This window comes from Magnolia sinica, chromosome 14, assembly GCF_029962835.1.
Source record: "Magnolia sinica isolate HGM2019 chromosome 14, MsV1, whole genome shotgun sequence".
NCBI lineage: Eukaryota > Viridiplantae > Streptophyta > Magnoliopsida > Magnoliales > Magnoliaceae > Magnolia > Magnolia sinica.
Window position 1 is genome coordinate 53,707,077 of NC_080586.1, and position 15,159 is coordinate 53,722,235.

Genomic DNA, 15,159 nt, shown 5'->3' on the forward strand with positions numbered 1-15,159 from the left:
GAGTTTACCATATTGAGTCTGACTATCCAAATTTAGGTATGGGACTGGTTTGGATAGAAGTTCCTTATGATGGACCCCATAGCCTGCGATACTATGTACTATCATCCTGACATCACCGCACCTTGGTCATTTCATTCGCATTGCATCATCGACATCTGATATTTAGCTTGCTACCTCCGCATCGCATAGCTACTCTACATTGCTTCATCAGTATATGATATTATTTTTATTATATTTCTACATCGCATAGCTTGGATAAGGCTGATGGTATTTATGAGCTTGTCAGTATTTCCGCTTACTCTGATTTCTCTAATATTGCTTACTTAGTACTTACCTTGTGCACACACTTTCACCATCCACTAAGCTTTCTATAAGCTTATGCACGATAGATGCGTGCAGGTGGCGTTAGGTTGCAGCAATGTTGAGCATGGAGCGTTCAGCGGTCTTCTAGAGCTTTAATTTTAACATATGTATTTCCTTTTCAACATTGTATTCAAATGTTTATATTAATGGATATGTGGTGATGATGTTGCCTTTGTGATTTGGGTAAACTTGTGGTTATGCTTCTTACGAGATAAATGTACGTTGGAAAATCCTCCTTGTAGGATCCCAAGACTGAAATCTGGCGTATGAGTGCTGGGAGACAAGAATGGGGTACTACGGAGGCTGTCGGCACCGAATTTGACGATCGGGGTTCCTATGAGTCTGATCTCCAGGTTTGGGGTGTGACAGTTGGTATCAGAGCATAACTTAGGAATACCTGTGGATAACATCACATATCTGCTGATAGTTACCTTACACTTTTTGATTGTTGAGAACATAGAATGGTTAAATCCCCAAGTTCGAATAACTTAGAGATTCTCTGATATAGCTCCCTACCGTTGAGATTGTGAGGCTGCATAGCATTCCAGTTTCGATCATTTCTGATTTAGGATCCAAGGTTCAGTGGGATCATCATAATGGTGATGAGGCATCTTGGGATCAAGAGGCTGAGATTCGTGGGCATTACCCCCATCTTTTAGGTGTTTGATTATGTTAATATGTTGTGTTCTGATAGGATTTTACTCCCTTTGTGAGCTCTGTATTGGTACTATTGTGATTTAAATTTCGAAGACAATTTTTCTTAAGAGGGAAGAGTTGTAAGACCTGTATCTTAGTCCGTATCATTCCTTAGGTTCCCGCGGTCCTCTCGATTGAATTCCGGCAGCCTTCAACCTTTATCCGATGTTTACACGCAATCCTAAGCCGAGCCCTACAAACCTGAGTCGGCTCAACTCGAGACTTGTATCCTAGCAACCACGCCGTCATTGCGGTTTCGACGCAGCGTATTACGCACTGAGGCCATACCCGGACTAGGAGATGTGGGCCCACGTTCAGTTCGAGAAAAATGCCACACATTTGCAATCTCAAGAGAATATCTACAACATGTCCCATCAATTAAGTACACATCAAAGGTCAAGTATATATCCTATCACTCCCTTACCAAAGCAACCCAAAGTCAAAGCAACCCATCCCTTACATGTCAAAGTACACATCACCCATCACTCCACCCATCCCTCTCACTCCTAACAACCTCTCTCTCTCTCTTATTTCTCTCTCATTCCTCCTAAGCAACTCAAGCACCCAACGTCCATGGCTTCCATGGAGAAGCTAGTGTGGCCCACCTTCTTACCACCCATCTTCACCATCGAAGCATCATCTCGACCGTTGAAGTGCATTCTATGGAGCTCTAGGACGCATCGGTGGCAGAAGAAGTCTAAGAAGATCAAAGGTGAGTGATTTGTAGGTTAGTTTTTTTTATGATCGGTCAAGTGGGGCCTACTGATTGATGGTATGGATCCCATTTGGAACCCATCTTCATGTATGTTTTGTAACTTAGGAGGGCTCATAGTGGCGGAGCCCTCTATCTCTCAATTTTTCTCTCTCCCTCTCTTTCATTTTATGGTGATGATAAGGCCTTGTGGCCCACCTACATGGACCCCCCCCCACGAAGTATGCATTTTACCCATACCATCCATGAAGTAGGCCCACATAGGTGGTGAAATCCCATTACAATGTGGGTGAGGGGGTGCATACCCACCTATGGAAAACGGTGGCTGAGGACGCTACTGCTAGCATCCAGGGCTGCAGCATCCTAGTCTGCTTTAAGAGGGAGGAGTGTGGGACCCACAGCAGGCCCCACCCTTGATGTATATATTCAATCCACACCATCCACCCCTTTTCCCATCTCATTTTAGGCATTGAGCCAAAAAAAATGAAGCCAATCTGAATCTCTGGTGGGCCATAATGTAGGAAACAGTAATTTTGGGTGATTTAAACTATTAAGGCCCGCTATGATGTTTCTATACACCAAAAAATTTACATATTGGACTCATTAGTCTGTTACGAGCCGGGGAGACCAATGGTCGACATGGATCCCTTTGATGTGGGCCCCACCTACGAAAAACCTCACAAAAACAACAAAAATAAAATAAAAATAAATAAATAAAAATATATCTATATGGGACGTTGTTGCTATCAGCATCTTTTGGACGCTGCAACAAGTAGTGTCCTTGCTACTTGTGTAAGGGTGGGACAGGGGGCCACACCACGGGCCCCACCTCGATGTATGTTGTACATCTATACCGTGCATATGATGAGTCCCCTTTAAGAACTGGGATTCCCCAAAAATCAGCTGTACATGGGGCTCAGGTGATCCACACCACCAAAAGTAGTAATGGATTGAACGTCTACCATTGAAATCTTTCTAAGTCATAGAAATTTTGGATTGAAATGAAATTTGTTTTGATCTTTATTCAGGCCTTTATGATCTTATGAGTAGATTGGATGGAAAATAAACATTATGGTGGGACCCACCTATGTCAAAATGGATTGACTGGTGTCCGTTGCACGGTTGTATAGTCGTGGTATTGACGTCATCAAGTCTATGGACGGCGGGTCCCATTTTGATGTATGTTCCTCACCCACCGTCCACGTGGACAGTGGGGCCTGCATGTGATATGTGCGGGGTCCACACCATTCAAATGGATAGGACGGTGGAACCCACCAGATGTATTTATTTTATTTACACCGTCTAGAGACTCTAGACGGTGGAAATTGCCAATGATGTATGTGCTTTACCTGCTGGATAGTGCAATGTACTCCATTATGATGTATGTGGTGTATCCACATGTGTGGAACCCACGTGTGATGTAGGTGTTTGTGATGTAATCGTTTTATCCCAGCCGTCCATCATATGGACGGTGGGATACCTCCATGATGTATCTATTCTATCTTCATGCACGCCATCCATCAGTTGAGGAAGGTGGACCCTAGCGTGATGTATGGTTATATCCCCACCGTCCTCCATTTGCTCGGCTGGGACCCGCCCCACACGTGCTTCACGTGCAGGGGTGGGGCCCACCCTAATGTATGTCTTATATCAGCACTGCGTGGGGCCCATACATGATGTATATGTTTTATTCACGCTGTCCACCATCCAATAATGGACGGCGTAGCCTCTAATGTAAGTATTTTACCCATTCTGTCCAGTCCAGGGGACGTGGACCCCACCTTGATGTATGTGCTTCATTCTGTGCCGTCCATCTTAAGGGTCCACCATGATGCATATATTTCTCCCAGCCGTCCACCTGTTTTGCCAACTTAGGACCGCCATGGTGTATTTATTTTATCCACACCATCAAGATTGTGCTAGACGGTGTTGGATAATGTTTGGACATGCTGATGCACATGGACAATGTTTGGATAGTGCTGATCACATTAGTGAGCCATGTACCCCTATGATAGTGTACAATGATACACATGTTACACCCGCCACTATTAAAATGATTTTAGATGTAATTTAAGTTCCCACTTATGGCTCATCTATGAGGCCCACCTTGATGTATTCGAGGCCCATGAGTGAGGCCCACTTTGATATACTTGCGGCACATCTGTGAGGCCCACCTTGATATATTTGTAGCCCATCTATGAGGCTCATTAGTGCGGCCCATTGATGTAATCCACTTGATGTGTATGAGGCCCATGTGCAGGGCCCACCTATGATGTATATTAGGCCCATGTGTAGGGCCCACCTATTATGTATTTGAAGCCCATGGGTTGTGGCCCATTGTGATGTATTCGAGGGCCATGAGTGAGGCCCATTGTGATGTATTCGAGGCCCATGGGTGAGGCTCAATGTGATGTATTCGAGGCCCATGGGCGACGCCCAATGTGATGTATTTGAGGCCCATGAGTGAGGCCCATTGTGATGTATTCGAGGTCCATGTAATGCAGCCCATAGTGATGTGTATGTAGCCCTTGTATGAGGCCCATTGCGATGTGTATTAGGCCTTTGTGTGAGGCCATGGGCCCACTATATGTTTAACCCTTGTGGGACACTCCTTGGGAGCAATGTTGGTTGAATGTCCACATTGATGGGCAATGATGGTTGAATGTCCACATTGTGACCTTCCCTTAGGCCTTGTTAGGCCCATTCTCGCCGATTATCGAGGCTGAGTTCGATTGACGAGGCTGATTTCGTATGTTGAGGCCGATTCCGATTGACGAGGTCGATTTCGTTAGTCGAGGCCGATTCTAATTGTCGATTCCGATTGTCGAGGCTGAGTCTAATTGATGAGGTCGATTTCGATTATCGAGGCTGATTCCAATTGTCGAGGCCGAGTCCAATTGACAAGGCCAATTCCGTTAGTTGAGGCCGATTCTGATTGTCGATGCTGAGTCTGGTTGATGAGGCCGATTTCGTATGTCGAGGCCGATTCCGATTGTCAAGATCAATTCCAAGTATAGAGGCCGATTCTGAGTATGTGACAACATAACATCATAATACATGACCATACGCATCATCTTTATGTTTGATTATGAGATATGGTTAGCCATTGCATAGGGCAGGTTATTCATGGGACTCCCTAATAAGCGAAGTTGCCTAACATGAGCGCACGGTATGCACTAGATTAATGCATGATTGGACTGTGTGACTCATGCATCTTACATTGTGTGTTGTGATTACTATAAGTCCTAGCGACATTAAGGTTGTAGCCTCCACAAGCATATCATGGATGGCCAGACAGGATACTGAAAATTTATTCTACATGGGGTGCTATAGATATCCCTGGGTGAAAGTCCTTAAACCCTCTTGATTCTAGAGGTTACTTCAACGTCTAGACTAAGTGGATGCATGACCGCATGAGGGCTGTATACCGTTAGGCCGTGTCTCCCACTGTGTCGTAGTCGATTGGAAGGGGGTGCGGCCTTACCTGCCTAAGAGGAGGGGGGTAAAGTTAGGTTGAGTTTGACCAGCTCGAGGAAACGGCCGCCATCGACGAGCCGGGCCCGATATCGGCCGGCAGATAGTGAGGTCTCTTCCACTCACCTTGTTACACACGATGGGGCGACAATCTGGTTTGGAGTGTAATAGACCCCGGTGATTTCCCAGAGAGGAACCATACTGATATGTGGACTTATTGAGTAGGAGTTACATACTCATTCATTCATTATCCACTTAGGCTAGTGGTGCGCAACTATGTGTTACGTGTACCTTTGCAATGGCCAAGATTTCGATTGGGGTACATGACTAACTTGAGATTAGGAGTTTACCATATTGAGTCTAACTATCCAAATTTAGGTATGGGACTGGTTTGGATAGAAGTCCCTAATGATGGACCCCATAGCCTGCGATACTACGTACTATCATCCCGACTTCACTCCGCCTTGGTCATTTCATTCACACTACATATTGCATTGCATCATCAGCATCTGATATTTAGCTTGTTATCTCCGCATAACATAGTCGCTCTACATTGCTTAATCAGTATATGATATTATTTTTATTATATTTCTACATCGCATAGCCTGGATAAAGCTGATGGTATTTATGAGCTTGTTAGTATTTTTTCTTACTCTGATTTCTCTGATATTGCTTACTTAGTACTTACCTTATGCACATACTTTCACCATCCATTAAATTTTTTATAAGCTTATACACGATATATGCGTGCAGGTGGTGTTAGGTTGCAGCGACGTTGAGCATGGAGCGTGCAGCGATCTTTTGGAGCTTTGATTTTGACATATATATTTCCCTTTCAACATTGTATTCAAATGTTTAAATTAGTGGATATGTGATGATGATGTTGCCTTTGTGATTTGGGTAAACTTGAGGTTATACTTCTTACAAGATAAATGTACATTGAAAAATCCTCCTTATAGGATCCCAGGATCATAATCTGGCGTATGAGTGCTGGAAGCCGAGAATGGGGTATTACATAGGCTGTCGGCACTGGATTCGACGATCGGGATTCCTGTAAGTCCGATCTCCAAATTTGGGGTGTGATAGAAGTAGGTATCAGAGCATAACTTGAGAATACTTGAGGATAACATCATGTATCTGTTGATAGCTACCCTACTGTAATGACCCAAAAAATTTCGTGCTAAGACCCGAGTACTACCTCAAATTCTTGAGAAGTTAATTGTGGGTTAATTAGCGCTAAACTCGATTGCTTGTGAAATTAGCATCAATCACTTTAAATTTGATCTGTAGGACTTAAAACCTGTAGAATCGTTAGCGCTATATTACTCTAAAATCTGGGATTCAACGCTAAATCCAGTTGCTCTCAGGAGTATTTGAAAACTTTAGATCGGACCTGGACCGCGCGTCGAAAGTCCGATAGTGATGATCTTAGACAATTATGGTCACGTTGTTGGGCTTGACTATCACCTTAAAAATCAAGTCCAGATGTTGTCCTGGGTTGATTTATTTGAGTCCGAAGTAAAGAGTGTGAGGAAGCTGAGGAATTAAATATGAATTTATGAAATCTGAGTCGTGTCGCTTGCGCGAAGATTTTAAGCAATCTGACCATTGGATTTTGACCCAATGTCACCCTCGGATCAGGGAAGATGGCCCAGGCATGTCCTAGTGCCGGTATACCTGATCGAGTTTTGGTGACTGTTGAATTGAGATTGGTCCACCACGGCTGATCTGTAAATCCGATCGTTACGAAAACTCAGTCTGACCTAGATCCATGGTCAGTGAGCTTAAGTCCGATCGCACATGGAAAAAGGACCACCGGAAGCACTCCGTTGGATCAAAATAGACCCGTTTTGGTTATAACCTAAGTATACCTTGGCCCTGGGGCTATTTTCATCAACGTTAGGCCTATATAAAGACCTTAAAACCCTTACTTTCTATTCCATACGAATTTCCTAAACCATAGCTAAGAGGGAGAAGAAAAGAGAGAGAAAGTGAGAGAGAAGTTGGTGAATCATCTTGAGATTCTTCCTTGTTACTCTGCATCCCTAAACCGTCACTTCTGAATCGTTATTCCGGCGATTCTAAGTTCATTCTTGGGTAAGTTAATCAAACCCTAGTCTGTTTTAGAGCTTAGAATAGTCTATGTGTTGATGTAGCTCATTTCGATTCATGCCTTAGGTTATCTAATCGCCGTTGACGAAGACTTATCGTCTGAATCAGATCGGTGCGCTTTTTCTGGTTTAAGGTGCGGACTATATTCGTATAGGTTATGGTTTTCAAGGCTTTCAATGTCAGATAATGGTTTAGTATTGTTATGGGTGTAATTTCACATGCCAAATGCAATGTTTATATTGTGTTCCTGATATAGATGAGTTATGTTGAGATTTGTATATTCTATGTATATCTAGAAAGTACCGTATATGTATGAAATACGAACATGTGTTTGCCATGATTAATAGTCATGTACTTGTGCTAGTTGTATACGTGTCAACTCCTTGGCAAAAGGAATTGTCCAAATGTGTGTATCACCAACATGCATCATGTATGTTGGAATATGTAGTCTAAGTGTTTATAGAAATGTCCGAATGATCTAATGTGTAATATATTATCCTATTTACGGGCATAGAGAAGAGATTCTCAACTCTCCCATTGGTGTGTATGATTTCCTACATACAATTTACATTCCTTGTTGGTTAAATTCAAGTATTTCTTATATGTACATTCATGTTAAGTTGATATTCTTCAAATGCTCACATATTGTATGATTTGAATTGTTGTTCCATTACTGTTCTAAATTGTTAATATGAATATCTGTTATAATTGAATGTGTTTGGGACTATGGAATAGTTCAGGAAATCGGTAACAGACCTTGAGTTCGTGGCCGAGGTTGTTTTCGCCATGTAGGACGTGTTTAACGAACCCAAGTCGTATTAGGGTTATCGGCAGTGGTTTGGCCACATGGAGTGTTTGCGCACTCTATGTCGTTCAACTCAACGTGCGCTCGTGTTAGTCGAGTTCGTCAAGTAACCCGATTGTCCCGATGTATGTTCATCATGTATGGACGCTATTGTTTGAATCTAGGGTACCAAACTTACCGATGAAATCCCATTAACCATTGTACCTTGATCCGCTAAGACTTATGAGCTAGACATAGTAGTATGGGACACCGTGGTCGAGCTGTCGGCCTACGCTGGGGTGACGAGCCTCCCCGTAGTGACCAGTGAGCACACCAGACTCGTGAGCCGATTATGGTGGTATGGGACACTATATTCATGCTGTCGGCCTACATTGATTGGTGACGAGCCCTTTGTAGTGACCTCGAGAATACCTTGATACTGCACTAAGGCGATGAGCCTTAGAGTAGTAACTAAGGTACGATAGGCGTGCATTGATTGGTGACGAGCCCTTTGCAGTGACCTAGAACTATATGATCGTATGAGACTGCTTAGGACTGACGACCCTAGAATGGATCACTGTGTGGAAATTGATATGAGTAAGGTACCTTAGCTTCTCAATCCTGCTGCATGAAAAGGACTAATAACAACTTGGTAATCATGTTCATGCACCGTATTGCATGTGCATAGGATTCGTTGGCACTATAGGAGGTTGTCATGCGTACCGTAAGATGAAGATGCTGAGGGAGTGCAGGCGAGGGCATGCATCATGTCTTCATACATCCTTGCATTAACAAGCGTACTTAGGACATGTTGATTGTATTGCCTTATCATTACTGCTTGATTGATTTGATATCATGTTAACTTTTACTGTATAGTTCCACTGAGTTGATCACTCACTCCCACATTCTGGGATGGTGTTTCAATACCAACCAGACCCTATCTTAGATGTAGATGATGACGCGACCCCTGAGGCAGAGCAAGAGTACGAGGATGATGAGGACGTATTTTCTTTTATGCAGTTCTCAGGCGAGTTCATGTGAGCCGTGTCCTGATCGACGGGGATTCTGGGTTTTCTTTTGGAATAGATAATTTCATTTTAATACTTGTATTTTGAAGATAAACACTTGTAATTATGACCTGGCAGAGCATACATATCCCAGGGACTTGCACATGTACACATATATTTCTTTAAGTCTTCTGCTTGCGACTTCTACTTATCCCTGGATTATGTTTGTAGTTTGGCTTAATCTATTCCATGTTTTATGCACTCATACAGACAACATACATCCATCATTACATATGTTGCATAAGTGATGTTTTGGAACTCGGGAGCTGAGTTATGCTCGATCCTCGAATTTCAGGGCGTTACACGTACACTCTATAATTGTTGAGAACTTAGAATGGTTAGATCCCCAAGTTCAAATAACTTAGAGATTCTCTGATATACCTCCCTACCGTTGAGATTGTGAGGCTGCATAGTATTCCAGTTTTGATCGTTTCTGATTCGGGATCTGAGGTTTAGTGGGATCATCATAGTGGTGATGAGGTGTCTTGGGATCAAGATGTTGAGATTCGTGGGCATTGCCCCCATCTTTTAGGTGTTTGATTATGTTGATATGTTGTGTTCTGATAGGATTTTACTCCCTTTGTGAGCACTGTATTGGTACTATTGTCATTTAAATTTTGAGGACAAAATTATTCTTAGGAGGGGAGAGCTGTAAGACCCGTATCTTAGTCCATACCATTCCATAGGTTCTCGCGGTCCTCTCGATCAAATTCCGGCAACCTTCGACTATTATCTGATGTTTACGCACAATCCTAAGCTGAGTCCTGCAAACATGAGTCAGCTCAACCTGAGACTTATACCCTAGCGACCGTGCTATCACCGCAGTTCCGACGCCGCGTATTACACGCCGAGGAGATACCCGGACCAGGAGATATGGACTCGCGTTCAATTCGAGGAAAACACTGCGCATTTGCAATCCCAAGAGAATCTCTACAACATGTCACATCAATCAAGTATACATCAAAGGTCAAGAACATATCACATCACTCCCTTACCAAAGCAACTCATCCCTTACATGTCAAAGTACACATCACCCATCACTCTACCCATCCCTCTCACTCCTTATAACCTCTCTCTCTCATTCCTCCTAAGCAACTCAAGCACCCAACGTCCATGGCTTTCATGGAGAAGCTAGTGTGGCCCACCTTCCTACCTCCCATCTCCACCATCTAAGCATCATCTCGACCATTGAAGTGCATTCCATGGAGCTCTATGACGCATCGGTGGAAGAAGAAGTCTAAGAAGATCAAAGGTGGGTGATTTGTAGGTTAGCTTTTGTTTTTTTATGATGGATCAAGTGGGGCCTACCGATTGATGGTATGGATCCCATTTGGAACCCATCTTCATGTATGTTGTAACTTAGGAGGGCTCATAGTGGCAGAGCCCTCCATCTCTCGATCTTTCTCTCTCCCTCTTTTTCATTTTATGATGAAGATAAGGCCTTGTGGCCCACTTGGATGGACCCCACCATGAAGTATGCATTTTACCCATGTCGTCCATCAAGTGGGCCGACATAGGTGGTGAAATCCCATTACAGCATGGGTGAGGGGATGCATACCCACCTGTGGAAAATGGTGGCTAAGGACACTGCTACCAGCGTCTAGGGCTACAGCATCCTAGCCTGCTTAAATAGGGAGGAGTGTGGGACCCATAGCAGGCCCCACCCTTGATGTATATATTCAATCCACACCATCCACCCTTTTTCCCATCTCATTTTAAGCGATGAGCCAAAAAAAAATGAAGCCAATCTGAATCTCTGGCAGGCCATAATGTTAAAAATAGTAATTTTAGGTGATTTAAACTGTTAAGGCCCGCTATGATGTTTCTATACGCCGAAAAATATTGCATATTAGACTTGTTAGATCTATTACGAGCCGGGGAGACCAATAGTTGGCATGGATCCCTTTGATGTGGGCCTCACCTACGAAAAACCTCATAAAAACAACAAAAACAAAATAAAATAAAATAAAATAAATAAAAATATATGTATGTGGGACGTTGTTGTTGTTAGCATCCTCTGGACGCTGCAACAAGCAGCGTCATTGCTGCTTGTTTAAGGGTAGGATGGTGGGCCCCAACACAGGCCCCACCTCGATGTATGTTGTACATGCGTACTTTGCATTTCATGGGTCCCCTTTGGGAACAGGGATTCCCCAAAAATCAGGCATACATGGGGCTCAGGTGATCTACACCACCAAAAGTAGTAGTGGATTGAATGTCTACCATTGAAACCTTTTTGAGTCACAGAAGTTTTGGAATGAAACGAAATTTTTTCATCTTTATTCAGGCCTTTATGATTTTATGAGCAGATTGGATGGAAAATAAACATTATGGTGTGCCCCACATGGGACCCACCTATGTCGAAATGGATTGACTGGTGTCCGTTGCACGACTGTATAGTCGTGGGATTGATGTCAGCAAGTCTGTGGACGGCGGGTCCCCTTTTGATGTATGTTCCTCACCCACCGTCCACGTGGACAGTGGGGCCTGCATGTGATGTGTACGGGGTCCACACTGTCTAGATGGATAGCAAGGTGGGACCCACCAGATGTATTTATTTTATTTACACCGTCCAGAGACTCTGTACGGTGGAAATTTCCAATGATGTATGTGCTTTACCTGATGGACAGTGTAACGTACTCCACTATGATGTATGTGGTGTATCCACATGTGTGGAGCCCGCGTGTGATGTAGGTGTTTGTGATGTAAGCGTTTTATCCCAGCCGTCCATCATCTAGATGGTGGGATACCTCCATGATGTATTTATTCTATCTTCATATACGTCATCCATCAGTTGAGGAAGGTGGACCCCAACGTGATGTATGGGTATATTCCCACCATCCTCCATTTGCTTGGCTGAGACCCGCCCCACATGTGCTGCATGTGCAGGGGTGGGGTCCACCCTAATGTATGTGCTATATCAGCACTGCGTGGGGCCCACACATTATGTATATGTTTTATTCACGCTGTCCACCGTCCAGCAATGGATGGTGGAGCCCTCTGATGTAAGTATTTTACCCATTCTGTCCAGTCCAGGGGACGTGGACCCCACCTTGATGCATGTACTTCATTCTGTGCCGTCCATCTCAAGGGTCCACCATGATGCATATATTTCTCCAAGCCATCCACTGTTTTACCAGCGTGGGACTGTCAAGATGTATTTATTTCATCCACACCGTTCAGATTGTGCTGGACGGTGTTATAACCCAAAAAATTTTATGCCAAGACCCGAGTACTACCTCTGTTTTCCTTAAAAGCTTTTTGGGGTAATTAGCGCTAAACTCGATTACTTGTGATATTTGTATCAATCACTTTAAATTGGATCTACATGACTTTAAACCTGTAGAATAGTTGGCGCTATGTTACTCTGAAATCTGGGATTTATCGCTAAATCCAGTTGTTCTTGGGAATTTTTTAAAGTTCTGGATCGGACCTGGACCGCGCGTCGAAAGTCTGATAGCGATGATCTTAGGCTGTTGCGGTCACCATGTTGGGCTTGACCATCACCTCAAAAATTAAGTCCATGTATGTTCTGGGTCGATTTGATTGAGTTCGGAGTGAAGAGTGTGAGAACGGTTAGAAATTAATTAAGATTTTATGAAATCTGAGTTGTGTCGCTTGCGCAATGATTTTAGGCAATCTGACCGTTGGATTCTGACCCAATTTTACCCTCTGATTAGGAAAGGTGGTCCAGGCATGTCTTTGTGTTTGTGGACCTGATCGAGATTCGGTGACCACTGATTTGAGTGTGGTCCGCCACGGCTGATCTGAAGATCCGGTCGGTACGAAAACTCAGCTTGACCTAGATCCATGGTCAGTGAGCTTAAGTCCGACCTTTCGTGGTAATAGGCCCACCGGAAGTGCTTCGTTGGATCGAGAGAGGCTTGTTTTGGTTATACCCTAAGTATACCTTAGCCCTGGGGTTATTTTCATCAATGTTAGGCCTATTTATAAACCTTAAAACCCTAGCTCTCTTTTCCATACGATTTTCCTAACCCTAGCTTTGAAAGAGAGAGGAAAAGAGAGAGAAAGTGAGAGAGAAGTTGGTGAATCATCTTAGATTCTTTCCTGTTCTTCTTCATCCTTAAACCTTCACTTTAGAATCGTTATTCCGGTGATTCTGAGTTCATCTTTGGGTAAGTTAACCTAACCCTAATCTGTGTTAGAGCTTAGAATAGTCTTTGTGATGTTGTATCTCATTTCTATTCTTGCCTTAGGTTATCCTGTCGCCGTTGACGAAGACATATCGTCTGAAATCAGTTCGGTGTTCTTTTCTGGATTAAGGTGCGGACTTTAATCATATAGGTTATGGTTTTCAAGGCTTTCAATGTTGGTGAATGGTTTATTCTTGCTATGGATGAGATTTCACATGCCAAATGTTATGTTTATTTTGTGTTCCTGATATGCATGTGTTACATTGACATTTATGTATTCTAGGTGTATGTATAAAGTACCGTATGCGTATAAAATATGAACATGTGATTGCCATGATTATTTGTCGTGTACTTATGCTTATTGTATGTGCGGCAACTCCTTGGTAAAGGGGAATTGTCCAAATGTGTGTATTTCAACATACGTCATGTATGTTGTATTATGTATTCTAAGTGCTTGTAGAAATGTCTGAATGATCTAAAGTATGTTATATCAACCTAGTATGGGCGTTGAGAAGTGATTTTCAACTCTCCCACTAGTGTGTATGATTTCCTTCGTGCAAGTTATATTCCTTGTTATTTAATTTCAAGTCTTACTTATGCTTAAATCCATGTTAAGTTGATATTCTTCAGATGCTTACGTACCATATGATTTGAGTTGTTGTTCCATTACTATTCTAAATTGTAGATATGAATATCTGTTGTAGTGGAATGTATGTGGGACTATAAGTTAGTCCAGGAAATGGTAATCGGCCTTAAGTTCGTGGCTGAGGTTGCTTTCGCCACGTAGGATGTGATTAGACAAACCCGAGTTGTATTAGAGTTGTCGGCAGTGGTTTGACCATGCGGAGTGTTTGCGCACTCTATGTCATTCAACCCAACGTGGGCTCGTGCTAGTCGAGTTCGTCAAGTAACCCGATTGTCCGATGTATGTTCACCATGTATGGACGCTACTGTTTGAATCTAGGGTACCGAACTTACCAATGAAATCCTATTAACTATGGTACCTTGATCCGCTAAGACTCATGAGCCGGACATGGTGGTATGGGACACTGTGGTCGAGCTGTTGGCCTACGCTAGGGTGACGAGCCTCCCCGTAGTGACCAGTGAACAACTAAACTCGTGAGCCGATTATGGTGGTATGGGACACTATATTCGTGCTGTCGGCCTACATTGATTAGTGATGAGCCCTTTGTAGTGACCTCGAGCATGCCTGGATACCGCATTGAGGTGACGAGCCTTAGTGTAGTAACGAAGGTATGATAGGCGTGCATTGATTGGTGACGAGCCCTTTGCAACGACCTACAACCATATGATCGTATGAGATGTCTAGGACTGACGACCCTAGAATGGATCACTGTTTGGATGATGATATGAGGAAGGTACCTTAGCTTCCCAATCCTGCTGTATGAAAAGGACTAATAACAACTTGGTAATCATGTTCATGCACCGCATTTGCATGTGCTTTGTAGACGTGGCGCACTTTGAGGTGATGTCATGCGTAACGTAAGATGAAGACGCTGAGGGTGTACGTGTGAGGGCACGCATCATTCTGCATACATCTTTGTATTAACAAGAGTACTTAGGACATGTTTAATTGTTCTGCTTTATTATTACTGCTTAATTGAACTGATAACATGTTAACCTTTGCTTTATTGTTCCACTGAGTTGATCACTCACTCCCACGTTCTGGGGCGGTGTTAAACACCCACTAGACTCTGTCTTAGTTGCTGATGTTGCAGATGTTGAGGCGACTTCTGAGGCAGAGCAGGAGATCGATGATGATGAGGTTGCTTTCTC